Below are 14,747 nucleotides of genomic sequence, written 5' to 3' on the forward strand. Positions count from 1 at the left end.
CTTGGCTACAAGTCCCCAGATTTAGGTACAGGGATGATGTAGACAATCGCAACTTTTTTGCTCCTTGGGGGCTTCTAAGCAACGACGTTTTTGAGCGACGCACGTCAACCGGAAGTGAACTTATTCTCATTTAATATGCCTTTTCGCGTCCAAATTTGTATTACTAAGAGTCTTTTCTCTTATAGAGACGATTTGCCCAAAAATTTGTTCAAAATCATCGCTCAAGAGTGCAAAAAGTCCACTTCCAGTTGACGCACGTCCCTCAGAATGGTCGCTGCTTTTTAGACATCATCAATCAAAGATCCTTGTTCCAAAAAAAATGGGAAATACTGTGCAATGCACCATCCACGGACCGGAGAACCCTTGGAAGCTGTTGATCACCACAAATTCCTTGGAGTTGAGCTATCCAGTGACCTAAATTGCTAGGATTATGGCAAAAGACCAACAGATCTCTTAGCGTTATAAAAAGAAACTTAAGTAAGTGTCCAGAAAACGTAAAAGGCTATCTTACTTTAGTTAGACCACAACTTGAATACGTGGATGTTGCGCATGGCATCAGCACATTCAAAAACAAATAAAGGACGTTGAGAGTGCACAGAGACGATCGGCACGTTTTGTTAAAAATGAATGTGGCACAACTCCTGGAACTATTACCAAAATTTTGAATGATTTGAAATGGCCAATAGTCGGGACGTTTTTTAAGGTTTATCATTTGCATGTAGTTCTGATCGCAGTCCGTTACACTAAAAAAAGGAACAAATATGTAAATCATTACACTTCACAGGTGTTTTCAATACATTAGATTCGCATCATTTTTTTACGAGAACCAAAATAGAATAATGAGTCATCTATATTCACCCATGCGCAAATAACCCCAAAATGATTTTTGAAATTTCCTAACGGCATCGTAGTTTTGTCTCTGCTGAACGATCATGGATCGCTTGTGTTTAACCATACCTGATGAAAGTTACTGCTGCTGAAACTGTTCGCTCTATTGCAAGGTGCATGGTATAACATTAGAACTGTACCAAACAACTCAGTGAAGACATTCAACTCGCCAATCAATATGGGACAGATTTGAAAGTGTAAGTGCTACAGCTATTGCTATATCTCTTGCCTTTCTCTTGTCTGAACGAATTGTCAAAGAGCTGCCAAGTGCACACACTATTTAGACTGTGAACTTCTTTCTCAACTGAAACCTTTCAGAGTGTTTTATTTTAATCGACAGTTGTATGTTTTTCCTTTTTCTTTTCCCTCAGTTTTGAGAAGTAACATTCAGTGCATGGTTGAGTGATGAGGAACGTAACGAAGAGAGTTATCAGCTTATGGTAGAAAAACAGCAAGATATTTGTAGAGGTAACTATCCAAGTAAAAAGTCACCTTAACCAGGACAATTGTAAACTGACAGAAGGAAAAAAATGGCTTTAATATGGTGATAGAAAACTTGTCAGTTTTTTTGTAGGATACCTGAGGTCACTATAACTTAGTTTGTTATACCCGATAACGAGTTGAAGTATGATTGATTTTCTCCGGACAATATTTGCTCCTGAGTGATTTTACATTTGGCAATATACTAATTAGTTTTACTAACATTATCCCTATGAGCAAATAGACTGCGTTATATAAAGTTGTCATTACCTATATATTTACTTCAATGTTTTTTTGAAAGTTAAACACATAAGAGCAAAATGGGACATGGGTGTTAGAGAATAAAGAGCAGAAATTATATCGTGACAAGTTCTCTTCTTAGTCTGCAACCATTTGTTAAAATGAAAATCATTTCCTTTTCGTTGGAGAGTCGTCCAAATTTGTTTTTACCTTTGTACTGTTTGGCTCAGTATCATCCCTTGAAATCAATTCTTTCCTTTTCCAACTGTGCATGTCTCGGACAAATGAAGCATTTAGAGGGCACTCAGGCCCGCGGACAGAATTTTTACGATACTTGGATTCTCTCACGGGGAATATTCCCTTGAATACACTGTAAGCCACATAGGGTATGTGCCACCCAAAAGGATATGGTTTTTGCGCTTTTTCGGTCTAAAAACGGGTATACACTTTGCTCATTTTGGTTTGGAATTGGGTATGGTTTTCGAGGGAAAAACGCCGTAAAAGAACGTATTTGTCGTTTCAATTCCAAATTAATGAATAAGAAAGAAAAAGAAATATTTGCTTATTCTTTGACATAATTTCTGCCCAGAGGCCAGGACTAAAAAAAGGCGTGGACAATGTCATTTTTTTGGTCTGAAATAAGGCCAGGAGTTTAAAGAACAGGGCGGCTCGAACCCCCACCAAGAAATCTCAGGAGCACCCCCCCCCCCCCCCCCAGAGATTTTCTTCAGAGTAGTAAATGATGCAAAAAACGGTCAAGGTTTACATACTAGGGCTACACGGGAAAAACGTGCGGACCGATTACGAAATGATTCTAAAACGCAAGTGCCTGCTGTAACAACACCTCCAGCTCCGGCCCTTAGCTTACCACCATTATTCTCTTTCCTTGCAATTCTTACGACTTACTTCAATGAATTTACGACTATATATCTTTCTCAGTCCAACACATAAGCCAAAAACAAATTTCCTCGCTTTGAGTTAGATAATCAATAAAGGGTTAGGAATTATGTATTAGCTAAGGAAACACGGCTTGTGTTAGGTAATCACTGATTTCAAAAACCTGTTACGATAAAATTTTGACTGTCAGATAAAGAGTATTTCAAACAAATCGTATCCAACTTCTTCTTTAAAGAGTTCTTTGTTATGCTTTAAGTATTGTTTTTGTCTTGTTCACTCATGTAGGCGCACAATCTAACAGAAGTACAGTCATTAATTGCTAAGTGCGGACCCAACTAAATCGTTGTAACAACTCGCATCCCGATCTTTTGTTAGTGACTTTGTGAACTGACTACTCAGGATCTCAGACTACAGACTTTGCAAAATGGCTCATTTGGTAACTCTTTTCGTCTTTACTTTTTACGCAGTCATCCATGCGAACTCAAAATCAGTCAAAATCGCTGAAAATACCTTTTTGAAGGCAAAAAGACAATATATATTAGGTAAGGTAGTACACTGTTTATTTAACATTAATCTATATACATAGTTGGCGATATATTGCTACTGTAGCTTACTGTAAAGATGAATTCGAAGCAAACTCATTTACCAACAAGCAGATTGTGTGGCATCCTCGGAGACCCAGGGGCAGTTAGTCGGGTCGATAAAATGTTCGTGGTGAAGGTAAACTTTCACCACGAACGGTTTATCGACGCGACTAACTGCCCCTGGGTCTCCGAGGATGATTGTGTGGGTAACCTGTGGTATAAACCACGAAGGAAGTCCTCGTCCCAGGGTCTACTGGTGTCCCGGCCAATATGGCGGCGTGGAGCTGTTAGTTTGGATCTTCCATCGCTCACAGAGTCAGTCATCAGTGTAGCAGTGCAAACCTAATTTAAGCTTAATCGTACCTACAAAAATTTCAAGAAAGGACTCTGCAATATAAAAACCAAAATACCAAAGAAGTCAATAGAATTAGAAGAAAAAGGTATACATATTTACAGGGGGCACCCAACGAAGATTTCCTCCTAATTGCGTTGAAATTATGAAAGAGTTCTCCTTATCGAGTAGATGGCTAGGATGTAAAAGTAGGCGGTGATTTCAGGCTTTATCTTTCGCACCTTCCTGTAGTTCCCAAAGTAGGCGGCTCAAAACTCGAAGTAGCCAGTTTTTAGCCGGCTGCCGCCACTTAATGAGAACCTAATGTACGTAGACTACAGTACTTTTAAATCTCTAGAAGTGCATTCTAAGCGGGGCTATAAAATTTGTATCTGTTCGGTCATCGTAGGGGAACTTGAGGCTTTTCGAAATTACAAGGGCTTCAGTTTTATTTTCGAGAAAGTATGAGACCGTAAGTTAATTAAGTTCATTTCTTTATCACCTAGAGATATGCCAAGAGATCAGTCAGGCACAATTTAAAAGATTTGACCAACAAGAAACAAGAAAGGTAAATACAATATTAAAATAATTTTATTCTATTTATATACATTAAGCAGTCAAGATAGCAACACAGTGTAGAAGATACCAGAATTCAAGGTCAAAACAAACTACACTGTAAAATTCAAACTGCATGATAAATGGCATAAGACATAATGCTGCCCCTCTCAAACATACAAAGGAATACTCCAGTTTTAAACCTGTGAGAGCAACAATTAGGATGCCAGGGAATTATGTTTGATGCCCTATGATATATTCTAACTTTTACATAAAAACTTTGATTAAACAATAATATATACTTAGGGGTCAACTGGGATTCGAACCTAGCAAAGAAATGGGATACACATTTCTCCCTGAACTATAACGTGCAAAGTCAGTCTATAAGAAAATATACACCAACTCAACTGTTATTCATACTCAGCAAAGAATTGGGAGGCAGCAGCTTTCTGAACAATTGAATACAAACTTTAATTAGTTTTACGAGCATTATCCTAATGAGCAAATAGACTAAAATGGGACATGGGTGTTCGAGAATAGAAAGTAGAAATAATATTGTGACATGCTGTCTTCTTAGACTGCATCCACTTACTAAAATTTAAAAAATTATTCCCTTTTTCGTTAACTGAAGAGAGTCGTACAACTTTTTATTTAAGCGCCTTTGAACTGTTTTGGTTTAATATCAACCCTTCAAACCAATTCTTTCCTTTTCAAAGTGCCTCGACCAAATGAAGCATTTAAAGACACCCAGGCCCGTGGACAGAATTTTTAAGATGCATGGATTTTCTCCTGGGGAGTAATCCCCCTTATATAAGCCAACTAGGTATGTGCCACCCCAAAGGGTATGGTTTTTGCACCTTTTTGGTCTAAAAACGGTCAGGACTTGGAGAACCGGGGGGCACACTCCTGGGATTTCAGTCACTTTTGTAAATAACACAAATAAGCAGCCACGGTTTAAATACTAGGGCTACGCGTGAATCGCCGAGAGAGAGAGTTAGCTTCCTTTATTATGGGGTACTTTGTTTTGCTCTGCGCATAAGTTTTGATTACTCTTTTTAGATAACTCAATCTAAGAGAGGTGAAGGTATATTAAAGTTGTTTCAAACGTGCGGGCTCCAAAAACAAAATGATTTGAAAGGTCTTAATTATGTGCCAGTAATTTTCCTTGCTTTAAATTAGATAAATAAATCCAATCATGGTTAGGGATATTATGTACTAGCTAAGGCTAGGGAACCTAACTTGTGATAGGTAATCACTGATTTCAAAAACCTATCACAATAAAATTGTGACTGCCAGATAAAGAGTATTTCAACAAATCATATCTGACATCATCATTTTGTTATGCTTTTACTAATTTTTTTTTGTCTTCTTCACTCATGTAGGTAACAATCTAAAAACAATCTAACAGAAGTACAGTCATTAATTGTACAGTGCTGACCCAACTAAACCAGGATATTTTCAAAATGGTAAGAGCTTGGAGGTTGTAACAACCCCAATCCCGATCTTTATTTAGTGACTTAATAAATTATGGCTCCTAAGGATCTTCCTTGAAGTATTAGAATACATAAAAATTCTGATATTTATAAAAAGCAATTTACATTTACAACTGGGATTCCAACTCACCAAAAAGGGGAGACAGCTGCTCCCTAAACTATGACATAATACATAATATTTATATAAAGTTAATAACCTCTCCCCATTGGCAGTAGTTTTGCATAAAGGTTTTATGCCAGATAACACTATGGAAACACACAAAAAGTAATGCTCCTCCCTGGACTAATACCTTAGTCTATAATAGATGGCACTTACTATTTTTAACTTACGATTTTTAAAAACACTAGATAACCTGGCATTTCCAACCCAGCAAGCAAGGGAGACAGGAGCTCCCTGGACTGAAACTTCAGTCTATGATAGTTACAACTTACTATTAAAACTGTGTAGATAAACTGGGATTCCAACCCAGCAAGCAAGGTAGACAGGAGCTCCCTGGACTGAAACTTCAGTCTTTAATACTTATTACTTACTATTAAACTTAGATAAACTGGGATTCCAACCCAGCAAGCAAGGGAGACAGCAGCTCCCTGGACTGATACTTCAGTCGTTAATAGTTATTACTTACTATTAAACTTAGATAAACTGGGATTCCAACCCAGCAAGCAAGGGAGACAGGAGCTCCCTGGACTGTTACTTCAGTCTTTAATACTGTTATTACTTACTATTGAAATTAGATAAACTGGGATTCCAACCCAGCAAGCAAGCGAGACAGGAGCTCCCTGGACTGATACCTCCATCTTTAATAGTTATTACTTACTATTAAAATTAGATAAACTGGGATTCCAACCTTTCAGGCAAGCGAGACAGGAGCTCCCTAGACTGATACTTGTGTCTATAATAGTGTTATTACTTACTATTAAAATTAGATAAACTGGGATTCCAACCCAGCAAGCAAGGGAGACAGGAGCTCCCTGGACTGATACTTCAGTCTATAATATTGTTATTACTTACTATTAAAATTAGATAAACTGGGATTCCAACGAAGCAAGCAAGGGAGACACAAGCTCCCTGGACTGATACTTCAGTCTTTAATAGTGTTATTACTTACTATTAAAAGTGGATAAACTGGGATTCCAACCCAGCAAGCAAGCGAGACAGGAGCTCCCTGGACTGTTACTTCAGTCTTTAATACTGTTATTACTTACTATTGAAATTAGATAAACTGGGATTCCAACCCAGCAAGCAAGGGAGACAGGAGCTCCCAGGACTGATACCTCCATCTTTAATAGTAATTACTTACTATTAAAATTAGATAAACTGGGATTCCAACCCAGCAAGCAAGCGAGACAGGAGCTCCCTGGACTGATACTTCAGTCTATAATAGTGTTATTACTTACTGTTAAAATTAAATAAACTGGGATTCCAACCCAGCAAGCAAGGGAGACAGGAGCTCCCTGGACTGATACTTCAGTCTGTAATAGTGTTGTTACTTACTATTTAAAGTAGATAAACTGGGATTCCAACCCAGCAAGCAAGCGAGACACAAGCTCCCTGGAGTGATACTTCAGTCTATAATATAGTTATTACTTACTATTAAAATTAGATAAACTGGGATTCGAACGAAGCAAGCAACGGAGACACAAGCTCCCTGGACTGATACTTCAGTCTTTAATAGTGTTATTACTTACTATCAAAAGTAGATAAACTGGGATTTCAACTCAGCAAGCAAGGAAGACAAGAGCTCCCTGGACTGTTACTTCAGTCTTTAATACTGTTATTACTTACTATTGAAATTAGATAAACTGGGATTCCAACCCAGCAAGCAAGCGAGACAGGAGCTCCCTGGACTGATACTTCAGTCTATAATAGTGTTAGTACTTACTGTTAAAATTAGATATACTGGGATTCCAACGCAGCAAGCAAGGGAGACAGGAGCTCCCTGGACTTATACTTCAGTCTTTAATAGTGTTTTACTTACTATTAAAAGAAGATAAACTGGGATTCCAACCCAGAAGGCAAGCGAGACAGGAGCTCCCTGGAGTGATACTTCAGTCTATAATATTGTTATTACTTACTATTAAAATTAGATAAACTGGGATTCCAACCCAGCAAGTAAGGGAGACACGAGCTCCCTGGACTGATACTTCAGTCTTTAATAGTGTTATTACTTACTATTAAAATTAGATAAACTGGGATTCCAACCCAGCAAGCAAGGGAGACAAGAGCTCCCTGGACTGATACTTCAGTCAATAATAGATAAAACTTACAATTAAAACTAGATAAACTGAGATTCCAACCCAGCAAGCAATGGAGACAGGAGCTCCCTGAACTGAAACTTCAGTCAATAATAGGTGAAACTTACTATTAAAACTAGATAAACTAGGATTCCAACTCACAAAGCAAGGGAGACATGAGCTCCCTGGACTGATACTTGAGTCAATAATAGATGAAACTTACTATTAAAAGTAGATAAACTGGGATTCCAACCCAGGAAGCAAGGGAGACAGGAGCTCCCTGGACTGATACTTCAGTCAATAATAGATGAAACTTACTATTAAAACTAGATAAACTGGGATTCCAACCCAGCAAGCAAGGGAGACAGGAGCTCCCTGGACTGATACTTCAGTCAATAATAGATGAAACTTACTATTAAAAGTAGGTAAACAGGGATTGCAAGCCAGCAAGCAAGGGAGACAGGAGCTCCCTGGACTGATACTTTAGTCAATAATAGATAAAATTACTATTAAAACTAGATAAAATGGGATTCCAACCCAGCAAGCAAGGGAGACAGGAGCTCCCTGGATTGATACTTCAGTCAATATTTGATAAAACTTAGTATTAGCACTAGATAAACTGGGATTCCAACCCAGCAAGCAAGGGAGACAGCAGCTTCCTGGACTGATATTTCAGTCAATAACAGATGAAACTTACTATTAAAACTAGATAAACTGGGATTCCAACCCAGCAAGCAAGGGAGACAGGAGCTCCCTGGACTGATACTTCAGTCAATATTTGATAAAACTTAGTATTAACACTAGATAAACTGGGATTCCAACCCAGCAAGCAAGGGAGACAGCAGCTTCCTGGACTGATACTTCAGTCAATAATAGGTGAAACTTACTATTAAAACTAGATAAACTGGGATTCCAACCCAGCAAGCAAGGGAGACAGGAGCTCCCTGGACTGATACTTCAGTCAATAATAGATGAAACTTACTATTAAAACTAGATAAACTGGGATTCTAACCCAGCAAGCAAGGTAGACAGGAGCTCCCGGACTGATACTTCAGTTAATAATATATGAAACTTACTATTAAAACTAGATAAACTGGGATTCCAACCCAATAAGCAAGGGAGACAGGAGCTCTCTGGACTGATACTTCAGTCAATAATAGATGAAACTTACTATTAAAACTAGAGAAACTGGGATTCCAGCCCAGGAAGTATGCTTGGAGACAGGAGCTCCCTGGACTGATACTTCAGTCAATAATAGATAAAACTTACTATTAAAACTAGATAAACTGGGATTTCAACCCAGTAAGCAAGGGAGACAGAAGGTCCCTGGACTGATACTTTAGTCAATAATAGATGAAACTTTTTATTAAAACTAGATAAACAGGGATTCCAACCCAGCAAGAAAGGGAGAGAAGTGCTTCCTGGGCTGATACTTCAGTCAATAATAGATGAAACTAATACTATTAAAACTAGATAAACTGGGATTCTAGCCTAGCAAGCAAGGGAGAGAGGAGCTCCCTGGACTGATACTTTAGTCAATAATAGATGAAACTTACTATTAAAACTAGATAAAGTGGTATTCCAACCCAGCAAGCAAGGGATTCAGGGGCTTCCTGGACTGATACTTCAGTCTATCATAGTTATTACTTACTATGAAAATTAGATAAACTGAGACTCCAACCCAGCAAGCAATGGAGTCAGGAGTTCCCTGGACTGATACTTCAGTCTATCGTTGTTATTACTTACTGTTAAAATTAGATAAACTGGGATTCCAACCCAGCAATCAAGGTAGACTGGAGCTCCTTAGTCTGAGAAGAAGAACACCCAATTGCATTTGCCTGAAATCTGCTGTTAATTAGGACCAATGAGATATACCCTTAGAAAGTTTCCACTTGAGAAGATATGAGAACTCCCGTAATGTCTTTGCCTGATATCTGCTCTTAACTAGGGCCAATGGGATTTGCAGTCACTATCATTTTATTTGAGGAGAGAACTGTTTTCACTTTAATTTAATTTATTTTTAATTGCGTATAATTTCATTTAACATGGAAGAGACACTTCATGGATCTGTTAAATAAACTTTTAATAGAATTATTACTATTATTATAATTGTTATTGTTATTATTATTATTACTGATATACCATTAGATGATTAGATACCATAAAAAGATAATAACTGTAATGATTCAAATTGTATATTTCACTTAGTAAACATAGATTTGAACCTGGAAATTATTTAAGTGTTTGACTCTCCACTGTTATATCTTTGCAGGTTATAACAAGGCTTTTGCTGGACGCTTTGAATATATCTAAGTGGAGACGTCGGAAATGAATTTATTGTATTTACAGTGTAACTTTACGATTTTGCGCAGTTGTTGTTACAGGGAAAATGCTATCTGAGGGTACAGTCAGAGTCGACTTGTCTTTATTGATATGATTTTTTTATGTCTCGGCCCACTAAGAATATCTGCTGATGGTCAGATATTTTTAGTGGGCGTTAAACTTCATTTCTTATCTATATCCCTTATCGGCGCAAATCAAAATAGGTTGTATTAGTTCAATTTACGTCTGTTGGTAACATCCTCTAAGCGCTTGTTTCTTTTTCTTTAGCTTTTTTATTTTCTAGATTGAATCTACCCGGTTATTTTTGTTCATCACGTGGGGAGGCGTTTTCTACGCTTCAGGTATAATGGATATGTTTCTTTGCATTAATCCCCGGTTTTCTCCTTAAGCCTAGATGTCGAGCACCACGAGGAGCTCGAGGAGTTCGGATTGATATACTCTAGAATAAGAGCACAACATCGTATGTGTAGTACCCGGCGTCGTTTGCTAGTGAGAGAATAGAGAACAAAGAAGTGAACGACTGAAATGAACTCATTTATCTCTATAGCAAACGGGAGCCAGAAAAATAAGTTTCTTATATGTGCTTATTGCAAAAAGTACGTTTAAACCCGAAAATGGTGTTGGGTTTGGCAGAAGTACCTGAATTTTTTATCGTTGAGATTCTTTATATATATTTTGCTAACAGATACTTACTTTGGTCGTTATATTTACTGAGTTCAGGTTCCTTTTTTAAATTGCACTTTTATAGTTTACAAAGATTGAAAAATCGTCATCTGGTGGAACCTGTACTAGCTGATGAAGCAACACCAACAATGAAAGGTACGTTATCTCTTGAGAAGAATTGAATAACCCCAGTTTTTACAACAGGGTTCGAACAGGGGCGGTCCAAAAAATAACGGGCTGTTAGACTGTAAATCACTTAAATAACTAACCAACGCGAAAAACAAGAGCACAAAATAACCAGTACTCAAATTTCTCTATTTCTACAGTCTACTGATAAACATTGCACTTTCTTCTGTTTTAGGACGTGTTTCTCAAGTTGGACATCTGAAGAAATGCCTGCGTGTTACGATACAGCTAAAGTGAAGATGTAGCGATCAAGATGAAATACTTTAGAAAATTAATCTAAGAATTTTTTTTTCCAGTAATATAAAAGCTAAATAAAACTTTGTAGAATTCTGCTACAGTAGCAGTCAACATTTTCGAAGGAGGACTTTCCTTCTTAGGGAAACAACTGCTACTGGGCAACAATGGCTTTTTTTTGTGCGTTCTGAAATTAAGGATAGGTCTATTCAAAATATCTTTAATGTTAATCTTCGTGTTCCTAAACACTTAAATGACTGTAATGAACACTCTCGCCATTTTTCGGGGGTACTCGTTGACTACTTTGGCTTGCGTTAATCTTCATATACTAGACCTACCATAACTTCGAACACGCGCTATGGTAAACGCTTACAGTAATGCCTTTACAAAATTGCTTTCATTGAAATGAACACTGTCCCCATCTTTCGGGGATACTTTCGGCAACTTTTGACCACTATCTTTGACTTCTTCGGCCTGCGTTAAGTCTTCATGTTTACTTACCATTTCTACGAACCGGCGCTATCGTAAATGGCTATATGCCTTTGTCAAAATGAATACTCTTGCCATCCTTCGGGGTACTTTCGGTAACTTTCGACCACTATCATTGACTACTTCGACTTGCGTCAGTCTTCATAGAACCTTATGAGTATCATTACTTCGAACGCGCGCTATCGCCAACTTGTGAACACTAAAATGTTAATGAACACCCTTCGGGGTACTTTCGGTAACTTTCGACCAGTATCGTTGACTACTTCGACTTGCATCAATCTTCATAGAGACTTATACCATTACTTGGAACGCGCGCTATCGCCAACTTGTGAACACTATAATGTTAATGAACACCCTCGCAATCCTTCGGGGTACTTTCGGTAACGTTCGACCACTATCATTGACTACTTCGGCTTACGTCAGTCTTCATAGAGACTTATACCATTACTTGGAACGCGCGCTATCGCCAACTTGTGAACACTATAATGTTAATGAGCACCCTCGCAATCCTTCAGGGTACTTTCGGTAACTTTCGACCACTATTGTTGACTACTTCGGCTTGCGTTAATATTCATTATAAACTTACTACTGATTAATTCGAACGCGCGCTATAGCAAACATTTAAATGTCTTTGCGAGCTTCGCGCAAAACCGGCCTCCTGTAAATCTAAAAAGGGCCTCTAGCTGTCACCATAATGTTTTAAACCAAATTTATACCGACTTGTTTAAAGGTGTATCTTCTTTTTAACACTATGTATTTACATGAATGTTTTTGCGCTCTTGTTAACCTTCCGTCGCCGTTATCAATTATTTTATGCTTTGTTGTGTATAGAGTGCTTTAGTAACCTTTATTTCCATAACTAATACGCTTTCGATCGCGGGATTCCGTACACTTGGCGAACGTGCATCAACTTCGTTAACTTCACGTAGTGTTACCCGATCTTGTAACTTTTCATTCTCGATCCTCAACTGTGGTCTCGGTTGCCTTGAGGGTAGACGGTAGAGATTTGCTTTGCGTTTAAAGTGAATGAGATTTGGTTAATGTATATAACGTTATACATAATAAGCCCAATATGTAATGTAAAGGAGTTGATAATGGATAAGCCACATAAAGAATGTGGAATAGTGGGTTGTAAGCTATTGATTCTATAAATTTATACCAAGCTGCAACTGTTGAGTTAATCAAGGGATTGACTTTTAAAGAAACTGCAGTGATAAACTGGTGGGAAAATTAAATAAAAATTGTTTTAATCTGAGTTTAAGCTTGTAAAATAATTTTACCGCAGTAATGAGAATTAAAAGGTTGCTTCTCGAGCGCTATCCATTTTGTGCCCGCAGGTAGCTGAGAAATAGATGATTCACTCGATTGAAGCTTATTTTTCTGGTTTGCTTTCGAACCACAATGGGTTTATGCGGGTTTAATTCAGTAGCTCCTCTAGATCTCGTTACTATCGAATTTCGCGTAAAAATGCCTTTACAAAATTACGTTCAGTGAAATGAACACTGTCCCCATCTTTCGGGGTTACTTTCAACAACTTTTGACCACTATCGTTGACTTCTTCGGCCTGCGTTAAATCTTCATGTTTACTTGCCATTTCAAAGAACCGGCGCTATCGTAAACTCTCGCCATCTTTCGGGGGTACTTTAGGTAACTTTCGACCACTATCATTGACTACCTCGACTGGCGTCAATCTTCATAGAGACTTATACCATTACTTGGAACGCGCGCTATCGCCAACTTGTGAATGAACACCCTCGCAATCCTTCGGGGTACTTTCGGTAACTTTCGACCACTATCATTGACTACTTCGGCTTGCGTTAATATTCATTATAAACTTACTACTGATTACTTCGAACGCGCGCTATAGCAAACACTTAAATGTCTTTGCGAGCTTCGCGCAAAACCGACCTCCTGTAAATCTAAAAACGGAATGTAGCTGTCACCATGATGTTGTAAACCAAATTTATACCGACTTGTTTAAAGGTGTATCTTCGTTTTAACACTAAGTATTCACATGAATGTTTTTGCGCTCTTGTTAACCTTCCGTCGCCGTTATCAATTATTTTATGCTTTGTTATGTATAGAGTGCTTTAGTAACCTTTATTTCCATGACTAATACGCTTTCGATCGCGCGATTCCGTACACTTGCCGAACGTGCATCAACTTCGTTAACTCCACGTAGTGCACGTGTTACCCGATCTTGTAACTTTTCATTCTCGATCCTCAACTGTGGTCTCGGTTGCCTTGAGGGTAGAGGGTAGAGATTTGCTTTGCGTTTAACGTGAATGGTATTTGGTTAATGTATATAACGTTATACATAATAAGCCCAATATGTAATATAAAGGAGTTGATAATGGATAAGCCACATAAAGAATGTGGAATAGTGGGTTGTAAGCTATTGATTCTATAAATTTATACCAAGCTGCAACTGTTGAGTTAATCAAGGGATTGACTTTTAAAGAAACTGTAGTGATAAACTGGTGAGAAAATTAAATAACAATTGTTTTAATCTGAAATTAAGCTTGTAAAATAATTTTACCACAGTAATGAGAATTAAAAGGTTGCTTCTCGAGCGCTATCCATTTTTTGCCCGCAGGAGTCTAAGAAAAAACGAAAGAAACTGATAGAGCTGAGAAATAGATGGTTCACTCGATTGAAGCTTATTATTCTGGTTTGCTTTCGAACCACAATGGCTTTATGCGGTTTTATAATTCAATAGCTTCTCTAGATCTCGTTACTATCGAATTTCGCGTCCGCTCACTAGCGTCTTCTGCGGCCTTCTTGTTCGCTCCACCAGATCCAGTTCGCCTCGAAAGCAATGCAAGCGCATGGAATTCTTATGACATGCAGTTACAATATTTTAATATTAACTCCCAACGGTTTAACTCCAGATTAGGCAGCTGGCAATCAGCATCTTGTTTTTTCTCGTTATTAAAGTATCGTTGCTTGTCTCAGTCTTCTTATTTCCTTATTTCCTTGGAAATCATCCCAAACAATGCACGTTCTTAAAGGGGGAGGTAAGGGGGAGGTTTTTGATAAACGCTGTCTGAAGTGTTTATCTGAATTTCTTCAAAAATTAACATCATTTTAAATTTATTGGAAAGCAGATATAACTCGGTTAAGTCGACA

The 14,747-nt window shown here is 38.0% G+C and overlaps 1 long non-coding RNA gene across 1 annotated transcript; it reads left to right on the forward strand.

The window, feature by feature from the left end:
- The first annotated feature begins 9,185 nt into the window (after nucleotides 1–9,185).
- LOC140950350 (uncharacterized) lies at nucleotides 9,186–12,949 on the forward strand. Its single transcript, XR_012167177.1, has 3 exons — nucleotides 9,186–10,387; nucleotides 10,795–10,865; nucleotides 11,071–12,949. It is a non-coding gene; the product is annotated as an uncharacterized lncRNA (long non-coding RNA).
- Nucleotides 12,950–14,747: the final 1,798 nt, after the last annotated feature.

Source organism: Porites lutea, chromosome 10 (assembly GCF_958299795.1).
Source record: "Porites lutea chromosome 10, jaPorLute2.1, whole genome shotgun sequence".
In the NCBI taxonomy this organism is placed as follows: Eukaryota; Metazoa; Cnidaria; class Anthozoa; order Scleractinia; family Poritidae; genus Porites; species Porites lutea.